Here is an 18,056-nt window from a genome sequence, read left to right as displayed (position 1 = left end):
AAGGAGTGGTTACCCTGCGACGGGGAAGGGTAAGGGTGGTTAGGGACTAGAAAGCCCGCAGGGGAAGGTTAGAGGGACGACCCCGGTAAGTTCCTCCCGCAATAGATCTGAGGCTTGCTCTTGGCTTCGTGGACAGTAGGCGCGTTAACAAGAAGGGATCTCTTAGTTACAGAGACTCCTTGATTAAGCCTTTGAAGAAGCCCTAGGGGCCACGTAGCACTTACAATAGCCAAGAGGTACCGAACTAACTGGGGCAGGCCCCAACAGCTCCTGTATGTCAAAGAGAAAGCGCTGCGGAGCAAGCCTCGGAGCGAGGAGTTGAAACCGGAACACAGAGCAAGGTTTTCGATTAGAGCCAAGGTGAAATATTGGGCAATCTGAGAGATGATCTATATATGCGATTCTTGAGCGAGCGATAGATGGGTTTGCCCCGAAAGCTACAGAGAGAATCGTTTAGGTTGTTCTTTCCGATCGTGAACCCAGCATCCATGCCCGACCTTGCGCCTTCATTCCGCTTGAACCCTTCTTGTCTGGGAGTTTGATGTAGGATAGTCAGAATAGTGCTTCTTGTTTTCTATTCTAGTCCCGAAACGTAAAGAGCCCTGGCTTCCTAAAGTTCAAGTTTGGACACAGTTTGTGACAGAAGCACCTTTCTGGAATCGAAATATAGTTCGTGTGCAGTGAGCGATCTTTCCTTGAGTACCTACTCGGGTCACTCCCCTTTTACAATCAAATATTGGTCCTCCTATTGCCTACTGAAAAGCTTGCCTCGGTTTCGGATCTGCTTTAGTTAGCGCGAAGGCGCAGGTAGATATGGTTGAAGTAGGGACTGACTGCGTAGAGATGGTCAGAATCACCTATGATAATATGACTTCCATGAAAAGAGAGATTTTTCAGTAATTCGGCATTCGTTTATATCCTTTGAGAGCTTACTACTCACCGGACCACTGACAATATTGCCAAGATAAACTTCCGCCTTGCATCAATCTTACTGCCAGGCCGAGGCTAAGACCTTTTCTTTTGATTGTTGTGAGGACCTTACGGAAACCCCCAATTGCCTATTTATGGAAAGATTTCCGCGTGAACTGGGCAAACAAAAGAAGATATTAGGAATTTCCTTATGTAAACGAATTTGACTCATTTGACAGCTATAGCCGACTAAACTACGAACCCAAAGGATAATAAGAAGCAAGAACCCAAGCTCAGAGGCATCAAACTGACATCTAGGAAACTCAGAACAGTAGCATCAAACATCAAACAAACCTGCCCATTACTTACCACTGGTTGTTCCATTAACTAAAGCTAATAGCGCTTCTACGAACAAAAAGAAAAGGGGTTGACAATTAAGTGAAATGAATACCAAAAATGAGTTTCAGATCCTACTAACATAGGTGAAGAATTTACTTTTTAATTTGGGGCTAATAGGAGAAGATGCTGTTGATGTTGTTGGTCACTTTCCTAAGCCCACCCGACTCAACCGAAGGTGGCTCTGACGCCGGTTATTTCGTTCTCATTTGGAACCGAGGATTCACATTCATTGCACTTAAGCAGCAGTTCGCTATTCATCTATTTGTTCTATTTCTTCCTTTAGGTCCCCTCCTTCTTCCTAGTTTTTATGAACCTTCTGATGAACAAGTAGCTGACACTCTTGCCTCTCACTACTGAGGGTACTATGGCTCTAGACCTAGGCCCTCAATCCATGAACAGACCTTAGTCAAAGTCTTCCAATAAGGTCTCACCGCAGTGCCGACCATTTTGATCTCCCCCATTTCGCCCCCTTCTGTTTCAAACTTTAGGGGTCAAGGGTAGATCCGCAAAACGCCTTGAAGAGCATACCAAGGCTATCATATAAGTGCTTGTCATCCTTGTTTAGCACCCATTTTTTACATCTTAAAAGCTGTTCCGCCGGTAGAAGTATCCCATCACTCATCATCCTCACGGAAGACAGATCGAAAAATGCTCCTTATTCATTATCTCTTGATCAGAGAATGTGGCGGAAGGAACGGGGATGTCTAATAATACAAAATCTTCCTACTAGTCTGATTATCGAACAAACCTTGAAAACAAAACAGATTGCAAAAATGAGTTGGAGCCTTGAGCCAAAGCCCTTGCCTTATGAATTCCATTTCTGCTGAATCAATTACATAAGTCAGAAAGAGAGGTCAGAAGAAAGCAATTCGAAGCAGGTCTTCCCCGTCCTCCTCTCTTGTTGAAGAAGGCAATGAACCAAGTCCAGTCGAATAGGTTTTTATCCCTTACCTCGACCATTCCCTAGCAGAGAGATTCTCTTAGCAAGGTATGGTATAGAAAGCTTCCCAGATGAAGCAAACAGACGCTCTTGTCTTGTGTGATCGTATGCCTAAAGGTTCGGATCAAGCCGGCGCTCTCTCGTTTCGTCGAATGAATCTAAGGTAGAGTGAAGATTTGCATTTCAGAAGTTTGATTTTACACATTGGATTCCTCATTTTCTTCCTCGTGCCAGTACTTCTATTTATGAGGATCCGAAGTGCTTTATTACGCAGAAGATTGAATCTTTATAAGCAGCCAGGAAGAAAAGAGAAATTGTCTCCAATTCGGTGTTTCCGAGTTGGAGCTATACGGTCCATTAAACTGACTGGCCTTAACGCTTTTAGAGAGGAACCGACAGGAGACATTAAGCGAGCTCTCTCTGTTCGAAGCTCAGGCAGACGTTGTGACCTCTACTAATCAATGTCTCCTTGTGCATGGTGTCTGTCTCATCCATGTTTGGGGAATTTCCATCTTCAGTTCTAGTTCCGATAGGATAGCTGGCAGTCGGTGACCGATGCCCCTCTCCAGCAAGGATTGTTTTAATGGATGGAGTCGCTCTTTTCCCTTCGATACTATGAGGTGATTCCAACCATTTCATGATTGGTTCAAGTCGACCAATGCAGACATGCTATGCTAATTGACTCAGCTGCTGGTCATGAATTGCTATCTATAAGATTGCTGGGAGGAGGATATGTAAAAAAGAAAGATCAAACAAACAGCAGGATTAGCAAGCAATAGTGAACGACAGAGAGAAAACAATGCTACACAACCAGATGTACGGGGACCAATAGAAAAGAGTAGGTGGAACCTCTTAGCGAAGTACCTCACGCGAGGGATAGCTTACAACCGATTTCTCCCCCTATGTCAGGGTTGGACCAAAATACGACTCAATCTACGGTTTAGCAGCATCAATCTCCTCAGTAAGAACGAAAAGCAAATCATAGGATCGCGCGTAAGTGAACAAGGGTTGGGTTGTGAAACTACAGACATGGTGACAGTTCAGAGCATGGGTTCAGGCGAGTTCCAATTCTTATCCTTTGGGAAAACTGGAAAAGGCCCACGCAAATCCACTTCAAAAGCGAGGTCTTAGACGTATCCTGAAGAAAAGTTCCTAGACTCACTCGTACATGCCATGCCTATACTAAGATGATGCTTGGTGTCAAATTGTTGGAACAACGGCACAGGTGTCATTGTGGAACACGGACGGGGAAGACCTATTCAAATCAGTGAGTGAGTACTCGCTTGTGATGTCATCAAGAGGGATAAGAATATAGTTATAGAGGGGCGGCAGCAGGTACCAAGGATGATCAACGAAAAACAGATGATGAACACCGGAAAACCAACAATTAGTAGATCCAGGTCTTCGTCCAAGCTTCTTCCATCGATCCTGTTTCTCATTCTAAATCCTTCTGTTTGGTAATGCCATGTCAGGAAAGAAAACAGCAGAAATATCGTATTAGAGAAGTCCTCAGGTCCCATAGGAAAGAATCTTTCAACCAAAGCAGCAAGCAATGATCGGATCCGAATCTCAATCTGCCTTCCTCAAATGAACCTGAAAAGGAGTCCCCCCTTATTGACAGTGAGTTTCCAATCTCCGTTCCAAATAGAATCTTGAGGAGAGTCACATACAAGGTTGGTTAACAGAGGCTTTTGAGCTTGCATTTCTTTCATTGATGATCGTTCTATATAAGGAAATAAAGAAAGAATGAATGAGGTCTGTAAGTTAGTGAAGCTTTCACTCAAGCTCGGAATCTAGTTCTTCGCCATCTGAAAGACAAGGAGAATCAAACTACTGAGAACACTAAAGTCACCCTTAGAGCTAGTTCCACGGCAAAGGCTCCGTAGGGCTATTCCACTAGTCGATCAAAGAACCTTCTAGCACAATTGGAAAACCACTTCCATGACCATCGGATGTAGCTTTCAACCAGTTTTGATATGATACCTCTTGCAGGGTTTGACCCAAAGAAGAGTCAATATGAGGTTTTTCCATCTTCAATACGTCCATCTAATTACAAGAAAGCTGTTCCTATCCGCTTTAGTGATCCTCTCCTTCTCTATTCGATCGCTAAGAGAAGCACAACCCCATTCATAAAACATTGCAGCTATGGCCATTTTCGTGGCCTTTAAGGGCAGTTCAAGCCATCTCTCGGGTGTTTTCCTGTCTAGGCGCCCATAGGCGGTTCAAAGGGCTTTTTCTGGCCAGTCAGTCTTTCTCTTTCCTTGAACGAGCTCTCGGGTAATAAATCGAAGAGGAGCGGTTCAATCGCTTAGGTTCAAGATTCTATTTCGGTACGGGGCTTCCATTCAAGGTTCTTCTTCATCAATCAGCTAGCATGGTTTTCCGCGAAACCTATCTTCTTCTGCACGCGATTGCGCCGGGAAGTCAGCTCTCATCTGTTTAATCATGTAGCCTTTGCCTTAGGACTCCCACGAAGGGATATTCATAGGTTCTAACTCTCGCTTCTTGGCCTTGCACTTGACTTTCTTATACTTGCCCTTAACTTCGGGAAAGGTCTACAAGAATAGAATCCATACGACCTTCATCATTGCCAGAAGAATCAGAAGGGGGCTCAACCGGACCAACTCCCTTCTTCTTCAAGCTTGGAATGGGGAAATGGGCCTTTCCAACCAAACCATAGGAGATAGGATACCGCGTGGGAAGCGTTGCTTTTCCCTCAGCGAGGTAGATATAAGGCCTTAACTCAAAGACATCTGAGAACAGCATTGAAGAGATGAAGAGGAAAGCCTAAAGACCGATTGGGGCAGAGACTCCGATCATCTAAGACCAGATGAGGAAGATAGTCCGAAGCTTGAAGCAGATGTATCGATCCATTCCTCTATCCATTAGTAGATTCAGAAGATTCACCGAGCAATTCAAAAGCAAAACGAAGGAGATTCAGATGAGCGTGCTCTTTTCTCATAGGGTTCCTGAAGGTGAGAATGATTTCATCTATATTACGAGAATCTCAACAAACAGGTTCTTTCGCGTATCAGAGAAAGTTTTCTTTCGATTCATTCCAGCATCCATCAAAAGCTTCTGTGGAGTGCTTTCTTCTGCAGTGTCTTGCCCCCGAGAGACAGAGATGTCTCACCAAACAAGGAATGATGGAAAAGAGAAGGATCCCGTGCAAGCCGTGGGATCTGATCTGACCCTGGGGTCACTTTAGAGGTCAGCAGATGGGTGATTTGGATCTTGAATTCCATCTGAGTGTCTGGACTCAGTCCATTCCGAAACTGGCGGAGGATTGAAAAACAAAAGCAAAACAAGAAGAGAGTTCCCTAGACCTTGCCAGAAGACAGAGCTATAATACGAGTGGCTAAATTCAATACTGGGAAGAGAAAAAAGAAAGTGATGCCGGATATATAGGTAAAAGTTGGTAACCCCTTTTCAGCCTGGGGACCAGGTCTATTTTAGAAAAAGTGGAGTCTCATATAGCTGCAAAATGACTGTTCGGATTTCAGATAACCAATGCCCAAAGGTTCAGCACGATCGGGCGATCAGGCAATTCTAAACATTAACATAGAATGACGTGTATTTCTTATTAATGGCTTACGAACTACTTACTTGTGTTTGGTTACTACATTAAGATTGAAATCTGCTACTTCCATGATCAATGTGGCAGGATCCGTTTCCTTGCTCGGTATCAGGTATAGCTTTCTTTTCTCACTCACGAGGAACGCTAAGAGCTTGCAGCCCAACTAGGGGATTTGACCTATTTTTGTTGAATTGATTCAGGCGCTCAAAGGGAGACTCAAAAAGTCCCAAGATCATGCCGAGAAAGTTGAAAAAAGCCACAGGCTCTCGTTCATCTTACCAGTCTACAAGAAAGGAAGGCAACGAGCAGTGAATTCCAAGTAGAGCATCTAAGGAATATAAAGCATACAAGCGTATCAATATGGATAAGCAATGTGGATTAACATTCACACATTGAAAGAATGAATTGCAAAATAAGCTTCTTTGCTGTCAAGCGCGGGAGTCACTATACGAATGACTTATGAGATTCTTACTGACTTTATTGTACCGCAGTACATGGATCACTAACAAAGGGCTTTGATCCACCAATGCGAAGCCGAAGTTGGGGTGATCCCACTAGCACATTTTACTGAAACAAAAATATCTTCAGTCGCTTCCCGGATTCGTGTTGTAGCTAGTCAATATCGGCCCCCGGGCACTATAATAATAGGAGGAGAGGCGCCTAGCTTTCCACCTTCCCCAACACCCTATTCCCCCGCTCCGAACCCCCAACCTGAGAATGGATTCTTTTTTCTCCCCGTGAGTTGAACTTGCCTCTATCATTAGGAACGTAGTGCGGGTAGCTCCTATGACCGTCAATCAATAGGGTCAAGAAGGCCCTAACAGATGCACGTATACGCTCGAAGAACTCCATCAGCCGGTTCATAGCCCCATATCTCGGCAACTAGTTTTCGGATTGCTATAAAGAACTATTTTGAATTCTAAGCAAGTGGGTCTGGAGAGGTTTTCTAAAAGATTGTAAATAAGGCGAAAGGTAGTAATGGAAGGGCTTCACGCCCGTATCCAGAGGTGAGTCAGTGTTCATTGGACCCTATCCTGGAAACTCCGGATTATAACGAATCTCCGGAACGATACGGCCTCATTGCTGTTCTCTTTGTCTCTTGCTCGGTCTTCTTTTGCCATGCATGCATGTCTTCTTGTCTCTTTCTTTCCTAAACGCAATGGACTGGGAAGAAAGGACGGGGGGGTGACCCATTCTAGATCAAGGACAATCAATCTTCATAGATATCGTGCCAGCGCTTAAATTGACGAAGACGGTCAACGGTTGCTCCCGGCAAGACCAGATTCCTCCTTTTGTGCTGAACGGGACAACGGGCCAATATAACGAATTCGATCGAGGAAAGAAAAGGAGGTGGCCAATGGAGGTCTTTCTTCCTTATTTTCTGGAAATAAATTCCACTGTTTGGAGAATACAATTTCGAAATCTTGAATTGCGTATATAACCTAGTTGACTCACTGGTTAGAGATTTGGTATAGGATTCCTCCTTATCATAGACGTAGATAAAAGAAATATGCGAGAAATTCGCGAGTTAGGATCCCCATTTGCTTTGTTGGAGAAAAGGTTGTAGAGGTCTGGCTTGAAAAGAAGAGCAAAAACCATTCCACCCTGCTGACGCATCACGGAATATCGAAGAACTGCCTTGTTGGGAGCCTGTCTGTTACATAGTGTGCATCCTGCTGCTTGTAAGTCAAATAGACACAGGGGTACCTCGCCCTTAGGGAAGGAGAAAAGTCACCGGCATTAGCCTACTCATCCGAACAGAGGACTCCAAACTCCTCATATGATTAGTTGGTTGGGAAGGAGCAGCTCCTCGCTTACAAGAGAGGAGACAGCAAAAGAGGTCTTGAAGAGCCTCGCTGACTCAGAAACAGCATCGCTGACTGAAAGCCTCATTGCTGACTGTATGACCCTATTTAGGGCGGAAAACCGATTCGAACATCATCTATAGGGAATTCACCAAAATCAGTCTTTCCTTTTGTTTTTCAATATGGAAACCAGCCTACTGGTGCAATGTTTTCTTGATGGGGTTGTGCTTCTTCAAGAAACTGTAGGCGATAGCGCCGAGAATGCCCAATGAGGGTGATCCGAAACTCTTTCTCTAAACGCGTAGATAATGCCGCTGTTGCCCAACCTTTAGCGCTAATCCCCGTTCTCTCCCGTTCACGTGTTCTTCCCCATTTCGGAGTGAAAAGGCTGTTTTTCCTCTTTAGTATAGTCCCTAGACTCGCAATCAAGAGATCCCGATAGCTGTTCATTTTCTTCGTGATCAGAGTTCCAATCATAGTTTGATCCTGGCTCAGAAGGAACGCTAGCTATATTAATAACACATGCTCGTTAATGAGAAAGAATTCCTCGTTTGCTTGCTATAGAAGCTATAAGCAGATTCAGAGACACGTTGAATAGCGAATGCAGCGGATGTTACGAACAATGCCTAAGCAGATGATGAGTCAGATTCACCGATCAGTTGTTGGCTTGGCTGGCTAAGAGGTGGGACCGGGCCCCAGGAAAAGAAAGATCAATCTCTCAATGGGTAGGTTCCTCACTCTTTTATTTCCTTATATAGATCTTTTGAGAATCCATGCCCTAAATGAAAGCTAAAAAGCGAAAGAAATGAGCCCCTTAGCACTACTCTGTGAACCAACCAGTAGGTATTTTCACTCACTGATCTCCGCTTATTTCGTTTTTGAATTCCAGAGCCAACTCCCCCGAAAAGCAGAAAGCGAGGGCTATAAATTCACGCAATACGGGTCAGAAACTCTACTCTGGTGGACGTTTCGTTTGATATCACCCTACCATAATTTTACTTGTCGCTGACTTGACTTGCAGCAGTTATTCGAACGAGGCTTCCGCGTAAAGACCAGAACGAGCAGCTTGAAAGCCAGAGAAGGGGGGGACTACTTATTGGCGGACGAGAAAGAAGAGGACTTCAAAGAAGGCATCTAGGCGACGCTATTGAGCTAAGTAGCTGCGAAGTCACCAAGAATGAAACATTTCCATTCGATCAAACAACTAATAGATAAGGAAGATTGGGTATTCGATATATATAGATATATATGAATGAAGACGGAAGCTTTGACACAGCCCTTAGCTATACGAGGGGGTTTGACGTTGTAGTGGTGTTCAGAAAAGGATTGCTTCCTCAGTCGCTCCAAAAGTGTCAGTGGAATTAGAGCCCCCCTTCCACGTAGCCAAGCGCGAGTCAGCCTTCAACACAACCATCAAAATCTTTCCATCGCGAAGATTCACTAAGGTCAAAATAGAAGTCATTTGGTGCGATTCACAGCTTCGAAAACTCGGATTGCCAGTATCAATGTTATAAGCAATGAACAAGCCACTGAGGATCTCATAGCGTGCAGCAGTTTTTGTTTGTGGAAAGCAGGATGCGAGATGGATAGACTTTTCTTTGGGAATAGCTCCTACTTGATAAGAATCTATTTTTGAGGTGGAGGCTATTGTTTCGTCTATTTATCATAATAGAAAGAAAAGACTTCAATTGGGGGAATCGCAAAACGAATAGGTGAAACCGTAGACGCAGCTATCCGACTAGAATACTACAACCACACAACCAACATTTCTGACTATAGCGAAAGCTACGCAAAGGGAGTCAAAGAAGTGGGGGAGTAGTTAATAAAGAGAGAAAGCTTAGATGACAACATTACTGACTTGTGAACCGATGAGAAGGAAACCAAAACAAAGACCATCATCCATCAACAGCAACATCGCCGTCATCATCGTCTTCCTTCTTTGGGGCTAGGAAAATAGATGGTCGCGCGAAAGTCTTCGTAAGGTGGGTGTCAACCCCTCCAGTCAAGCAGGGATAGTAGACTTCTTTCTAGGCCGGGAATCTTCTCAAAAAGGCTTGCTTCTTGCTCAAAGGGAATCCACTTAGAGATAAGCTGCCTATTCTTCTTTACCAACCCAAGCCTCACGAACGTCTTCAGCTGATGGGATTGCTGACACTAGAAAGTGAGACCACTAGAAACTAGCTGCCTCAGGAGTCGCTGCCCCTGCTTCATAAACCACTCTAATGGGAGAACCTGCTTCATCTTTTAATCCTCCCCACAATGGTGTGTTCAAATCCCTTTCTCTCTGATAAGGCCGACGGTTATACGCCTTACGTTCGAACTAGCATCAAGGCAGCAGGCGGTTTACCCTTATGCGCTAATTTATCCCAGCGATCTTTCTAGTAGATCTAAAAACAAAGCAAAGTGGGTGGATTCGTCGTCGAAGCTAATCTAGCACTCGTCGGAAGTTCAACTATTTGAATATCTGTATTTCTACCTTCCTTCAACAGATCCACTTGACAGAGGGGGAGGGGAAGAAGCAAACACCAACCTCAAGAATAAGAGGGTCAAACACACAAGCTATACGCAAATCAGAAATCCAATCAATCAGCTACTTGGATTGCCTCCCCTACCATCCGCTTCTCAGGGTTGTTATTCAAGGTAAGCTCAAATCTCATTGAACGACGAGCAACCGGTATGTAGTACTTCTCCCTGGGCTTGGCACTTTCGGTCGTGAGAAAAGCAATTTGATAGGCTTTCAAGAATTGCTTATAATAATGATTAGTTGGTGAGATCCCCACTACAACTTCGGCAAAGAAGCGTATCAGTGAGTAAGATGATTTAACCATTCAAACACAATTGCGTGTTCCAAGAGGGTTTGATCTTCCCGAACTTCCTTTCTCCATCTGACCACCTTCAGTTTAGGAATGGAATTCATCCGGGAACACTCCTACTATGATTTCATTCCAGATCCAACGAACCCTACTGATAGTGAGAAGCCCGGTTGATGGTCTTGTAGAAGCATCCAAGCCTAGTCGCCATCCCCTTCCCATCTTTTCACCTTCCCCGCTGTGACGTATTTCTTTAGATAGAGAGAATTCGAATCCATTCAATAAATGCAAGTGAAAACTCCTCTGTTAGCCCTAGTTTTGACTCTCTCTCCTCTTTCCAGTAGTCAGATGATCTCCGAATTACAGGTTAGTTTAGTGCAACGGAACAACTTCAACAGCCTGCCTTCCAGCTGCATCTTCGCAACCCTTTTCTTGCGTCAGTTGTTAATGGGGAAGGTGACCAAAAAGTCTCCAATAGTTCCATTTTCTCGTTCACTTGACACTGCCCCTGTTCTACAAGTTCGCTCAGGAGCTGACCCATGCGTAGTGGGCATACGGCGCTTGACCTTGAACATACACGGCACGGTGACTAACACGCCGAGCTACATGCTTGGTTGGAAAAGCTGAGGCACTGTTCACTCATTGAGATGAGGTAGCCGGAATGCTGAAAGCGAAGCGACAAGGTAGTGAGAAACGTAGATTTCAGCAAAGATAGGAAAACACCCGAGAGATGTCTTTCCTTTTGTTTGTCCCCTTGTCACCACAGCCATAGAAGCCATGTTTGAGTCAGGGGTCTGACCTTCGCGATCGAAGGGATTCAAAATCTGGCACAGAAAGAAAGACCAGAAAAAACTCATTGGGAAGCATTCGACAAAAGATTCTGCATGTTCTGGTAGGTGGGCTTCATTCAAAGGACGAGTAAGGGACGGGGTAAGAAACCCCCAATTAGTTGGAACTGGGTATTTGATCCCTAGAGGAAAATCTGTTCACCACAACTCCAACAACCACCCCTTATTCCTGGCTTACTAGCTTACTAAATTAAATGAAATCGGTGAAGTTTAAAAGAGCCAAATCAACAAAAGAGCAACCCAAGACCTTCAAAGGCTACTTGACTCAAGAAAAGTCCATGCGAAGCTCTCTTCCAGAAGCATAATCCCACCATAATTGGGAAAACCTAGCGATAAATAGATGAAAATCTCATTCTTCCTGACAGTGATCTTGCCGGCTTTGGTATTTTGGATTTCAAACCCAAATATAGGTAACGTGATGGGTGAAAGCAGTAAAGCATACTCCATCAATCTTGCCAATAGTGTGCAGCCAGTTTTGCTTCGACAGGGAAAATGCATATATAGAAGTGGGTCTATGATTTAGGCTTCTTCTTCCGCATCCACTATAACAGCTGTAAACACCTCCCGAATGATAGCACGAGGCCCCTTTTCTTTTATCCGTGGCATATTTTCAATCAAAACAAGAAACCACATCATCAAAGCCCTTACTATTATACTAAGTAGTAGGCTTTACAGGAATTGACTCGTCTATAGCAGCCGTTACGGACCTCTCGGCTAGAATAGATTCGACACCGCCTCTACCAAAGAAAACGACTACTTACTTTGAGTCACATAGCACACAAGATATAACTTTACCAATTGAATAAAAGATAGATTTTTTGAATGAGACCTCCTTCCTGGACACGATGCAAGTCATGTAAACTGAGCAGCCGTACACAGAGGAGCAGCAATGAAGTCGAGAATCAAGACAGTTGTTGCGGTCAAGTCAATAAGGGGAGGGCCGGACTCTCATCTCCTTCTTTCTCTAACTATGAAGGGGGAACTTCCCAAAGGCAGGAGGAATAGCAAGGGCTAAACTGAATAAGTAGTTCGGGGGGTTTAGGCGCTTAACCATAGGCAAAACTCTAAGTGTTGGAGAAAAGCCTGCTACAAATACGGGGTGGTCTACCTTTCCCCTCTTCGTTTTCTAGGCACAATTCTCAGTAAACAGAGAGAAACGAATAAAATAACCTTTTTCGAGGATATGGGCAGGGAGGTTCGGGTCCTAAAAACAGTCTTGAAAATGTCCTCCCCATCTACCATTATGCCACTAAGAAATCGGTGAATTCTGTGATATTCAAATGTTGATGTAAAAGTGTGTTTGCTGCTTTTCCTCGACTTCAAAAGAGAATTCATACCGTAGCCCACAGATCACTAAGAAAATCTTCCCCACCTTCTCGAGCTGGCAGTTGTTCTCTAAAGGAATATCTTTTTCTTTTCAAGTGAACGATCATGCAACATTGTTTTCTCGTTTTCTTGTTCATTCATTCACTGAGAAAGACTATTGGATAAGCCAGATAGCGGAAAGAAAAGTCCAATTTGATCTAATACAGAGTCATGCTTTGCATTACAAATAGATATGGATTTCCCGAAAACTTTTCTAATACTAATAGGGCAGGAATTCCTTGAAAACGACTCTAGTTCCAGTCGACTCTCGGGCACACAGGCTTTAGACACGCCAGCAGACACTTCTTTTCAGGATTTGGAAGCTTTTGACTCCCCTTTTGAGGCTATTGCTTAAGGTTAGACTGACTATGAAACTTTAGTATAGGATAGAGAGATTTCTGATAAGAACGGTAATGAGACCTTGACCTTGTTCCATACATGGGCCACTCATAAGAATACGACCTCCTAAATGAGGGCTATTTTGACCTCGATTATGGATTTCATTACCCTGTCGAGTTCTTAGAGCTCCCTTTATTGTAAGCTCCTTAATTGGACACCCTCTGTCTGGAATCTCTTCCCTGAGCAAGATGATTATCCACTACTTGACTACTAGAAGTAAATTTCAAGGAAAGGATAGCCCTTTACCTGGTCCCAGAGTCAGTCACTAGTAAGTCACACCCTATTCATCAATAAGACTCTTTTCTCTTCAAAGAAAATGTTGCTATCTTGTTCCGACTTTTGATCAATAGACCCTACAGATCCAGATCCGCCAGTCGCAGACGCAGCTCCAGGTCCAGATTACGCAGTACGAGCAGCAGAGCCAGTTGCAGGGTAAGCCGCTGGTATACGAACCGAACCTTGCTGTAAGAAAGATGGTATGAGTTGATGAGGATCAGGAATGAAGCCGTCTGTCTGGTTTTTTAAGCATTCCTATTGTATTAGTGTTGCCTACCATGACGCTCCACGTAATGTGAAGATGTATGAGAAACCAACTTGTTATCGACTGAAACTCGAGGAGAGACCCGTACAAACCTTCCAACAAGCAGAATAGAAGTAAGTTGACCACAAACGGAATTCAAGGAAAGAATAAGGGAAAGCCACCTATTGTATCAAAACTGGAACCTTCTTCCTCCTCAACCTAATCAATAACATTGTTGGGTGCAAATGGGTATTTCGTATTACGAGACATCCCATCCCGATGGTCTCATTGATCGCTACAAAGCCCGTTTAGTTGCCAAGGGGTTTCATCAACGCCCTGGTGTTGATTATAGTGAGACATTCAGTCCGGTTGTTAAACCCCATTACTGTCCGAATTGTTCTTAGCCTTTGGGAAAACAGGAAAAGAGATGAAGACTATCCTTTAGCCGGACAAGAAGGGTTCGCCTTTGCGCGGTAAGCTTCCGTGATGCCAGTGCCCTATATGCTCCATAGTCTATACGGGCGGGAAAGAGGAGAAAGAACTATGAGAGAATCAGAATGAGAGACTAAGCTCAACTGGAACACCAACGAAATTGAACTCTTTGGAAAGATCACCGCTGAAGCTTCTGTTCACATACATGCTCGTCTAAGCTTCTGAAAGTGGCATCTACAGTACAGGGTTACACTATTGGGATATCTCGACTTACTAAGGGGATACTTTCATGGCGGTGTCGACTATCCTTTCATTAAGGACACCCTTTCGAGGGAGGTATCTCGGGACAAGGCTGTGACTAGTTGCCTCGGAGAGAGGCGACCTAGGCTTTGCTTACGTGACCGGTTGCCCAGATGAAGAGTGACAGGCCTTGTTAGCCTTGAATTGACTAGGACTACGCAGATGGAGAGTCCTATGTCATTGACCTCAGGGAAGCTTTGCTTTCCTTGCACTTCACTTTCGTAGCCTCGAACTGACCTTCCCCAAAGCGATCTACCAAGAGAAGCCATACGCGATTGAGCATTCCCACAAGAAACAGAGAGAAGAAAGAGCTATAATAGGAGCTGACCGGAGGGAGATGAAAAGGTTACGCCCGTATCAGACCTCCTTCTTCATTTCCCTAGCCCTTTTCTGAAAGATATGGGAACAACTTTATCGCTTCCCATTTCTGGGATAGAGTATAACCACCACACCAAGGCTTCATGAAGAAAACTCTCTCGATTAACATGTATCGCGGCTCTTCACTTATTTGAGTTGTGGTTGGGAAAAGAGTTAAGGGGGCTTATCCCCGCCGTACTTCAGATAAGGCGGCTATCCTACAACAACACTTCTCTTCTATGCCCATGATAGTGCCTTTTAACTAGCGTTCTAGTCCTATCTAAGGGTGTGGACCCATCTTTGCTTTCATCGGCAGTTTTCCAGCCTTAGTCGCGTCCATCTAATGGATCTCCCGCTTTTCCTATCCTTCCTATCCCAGGAATGCTTTAGTGATCCTCTCCTTCCCGGCCTTTCGAAGAGTTCCGCCTGTTTGAGCCTTCGGGTCCGAGTCAAAGGCAACCCAAAATGTGGAAAGAACAAAGCTGCGGACCACTAAGAACGAGAGAGGAGATAGAAGAGCTACCTCGATCCTAACAAGTTTTGGGGTTGAATCCTTCGCTAGATATGGGTCTAAGTGAATCCCTCTACTCTAGGTTTTCGTTTCTTAGGAGTTTTCTATACAAAATTCTCCGTCTAAACTGACACTCACGCTGGGCTCTCCCAAGCATTTGAAAGGCTATTATAGATCTAGCGACTGACTATAAAATGGACCAAATTGAATTCTCCGTGAAGATTTGGAGTAGCAAACAAAGATTGGGGGTAGTTGATGTAGTGAAGTTGTAATAAGGTAGCTCTCCCTGTATGAGTTGGTTAGCTTTGACCATCTTACTATCAGCGAATCGTTCTGTTTACGATGTCGCGAAGTGTGGGGCGCTTGCCTTAGAATAGCTCTTTACATTGAAAGGAAAGGGGGGACAACAAGGGGACAGGGACATTGAATAGCTATGCTGTTTACATTCATCGAATGAGGCTCCTTCCTTTCGTCATCCAATAGCTTTTTCATTGACTTAAGCTCTGACTCTCCTAAATATGGATTCACTACCTGTAGTTACACCAATCTAGCGATTTCTTGAATTCACATAGGTAGTACGATCGGATAGAAGGAGTGGTTACCCTGCGACGGGGAAGGGTAAGGGTGGTTAGGGACTAGAAAGCCCGCAGGGGAAGGTTAGAGGGACGACCCCGGTAAGTTCCTCCCGCAATAGATCTGAGGCTTGCTCTTGGCTTCGTGGACAGTAGGCGCGTTAACAAGAAGGGATCTCTTAGTTACAGAGACTCCTTGATTAAGCCTTTGAAGAAGCCCTAGGGGCCACGTAGCACTTACAATAGCCAAGAGGTACCGAACTAACTGGGGCAGGCCCCAACAGCTCCTGTATGTCAAAGAGAAAGCGCTGCGGAGCAAGCCTCGGAGCGAGGAGTTGAAACCGGAACACAGAGCAAGGTTTTCGATTAGAGCCAAGGTGAAATATTGGGCAATCTGAGAGATGATCTATATATGCGATTCTTGAGCGAGCGATAGATGGGTTTGCCCCGAAAGCTACAGAGAGAATCGTTTAGGTTGTTCTTTCCGATCGTGAACCCAGCATCCATGCCCGACCTTGCGCCTTCATTCCGCTTGAACCCTTCTTGTCTGGGAGTTTGATGTAGGATAGTCAGAATAGTGCTTCTTGTTTTCTATTCTAGTCCCGAAACGTAAAGAGCCCTGGCTTCCTAAAGTTCAAGTTTGGACACAGTTTGTGACAGAAGCACCTTTCTGGAATCGAAATATAGTTCGTGTGCAGTGAGCGATCTTTCCTTGAGTACCTACTCGGGTCACTCCCCTTTTACAATCAAATATTGGTCCTCCTATTGCCTACTGAAAAGCTTGCCTCGGTTTCGGATCTGCTTTAGTTAGCGCGAAGGCGCAGGTAGATATGGTTGAAGTAGGGACTGACTGCGTAGAGATGGTCAGAATCACCTATGATAATATGACTTCCATGAAAAGAGAGATTTTTCAGTAATTCGGCATTCGTTTATATCCTTTGAGAGCTTACTACTCACCGGACCACTGACAATATTGCCAAGATAAACTTCCGCCTTGCATCAATCTTACTGCCAGGCCGAGGCTAAGACCTTTTCTTTTGATTGTTGTGAGGACCTTACGGAAACCCCCAATTGCCTATTTATGGAAAGATTTCCGCGTGAACTGGGCAAACAAAAGAAGATATTAGGAATTTCCTTATGTAAACGAATTTGACTCATTTGACAGCTATAGCCGACTAAACTACGAACCCAAAGGATAATAAGAAGCAAGAACCCAAGCTCAGAGGCATCAAACTGACATCTAGGAAACTCAGAACAGTAGCATCAAACATCAAACAAACCTGCCCATTACTTACCACTGGTTGTTCCATTAACTAAAGCTAATAGCGCTTCTACGAACAAAAAGAAAAGGGGTTGACAATTAAGTGAAATGAATACCAAAAATGAGTTTCAGATCCTACTAACATAGGTGAAGAATTTACTTTTTAATTTGGGGCTAATAGGAGAAGATGCTGTTGATGTTGTTGGTCACTTTCCTAAGCCCACCCGACTCAACCGAAGGTGGCTCTGACGCCGGTTATTTCGTTCTCATTTGGAACCGAGGATTCACATTCATTGCACTTAAGCAGCAGTTCGCTATTCATCTATTTGTTCTATTTCTTCCTTTAGGTCCCCTCCTTCTTCCTAGTTTTTATGAACCTTCTGATGAACAAGTAGCTGACACTCTTGCCTCTCACTACTGAGGGTACTATGGCTCTAGACCTAGGCCCTCAATCCATGAACAGACCTTAGTCAAAGTCTTCCAATAAGGTCTCACCGCAGTGCCGACCATTTTGATCTCCCCCATTTCGCCCCCTTCTGTTTCAAACTTTAGGGGTCAAGGGTAGATCCGCAAAACGCCTTGAAGAGCATACCAAGGCTATCATATAAGTGCTTGTCATCCTTGTTTAGCACCCATTTTTTACATCTTAAAAGCTGTTCCGCCGGTAGAAGTATCCCATCACTCATCATCCTCACGGAAGACAGATCGAAAAATGCTCCTTATTCATTATCTCTTGATCAGAGAATGTGGCGGAAGGAACGGGGATGTCTAATAATACAAAATCTTCCTACTAGTCTGATTATCGAACAAACCTTGAAAACAAAACAGATTGCAAAAATGAGTTGGAGCCTTGAGCCAAAGCCCTTGCCTTATGAATTCCATTTCTGCTGAATCAATTACATAAGTCAGAAAGAGAGGTCAGAAGAAAGCAATTCGAAGCAGGTCTTCCCCGTCCTCCTCTCTTGTTGAAGAAGGCAATGAACCAAGTCCAGTCGAATAGGTTTTTATCCCTTACCTCGACCATTCCCTAGCAGAGAGATTCTCTTAGCAA

This window comes from Cornus florida, unplaced genomic scaffold, assembly GCF_030987335.1.
Source record: "Cornus florida cultivar Cherokee Brave unplaced genomic scaffold, ASM3098733v1 CherokeeBrave_3.0.0_Hap2_scaffold_67, whole genome shotgun sequence".
Lineage (NCBI taxonomy): Eukaryota > Viridiplantae > Streptophyta > Magnoliopsida > Cornales > Cornaceae > Cornus > Cornus florida.
This window is presented reverse-complemented; position numbering follows the sequence as displayed.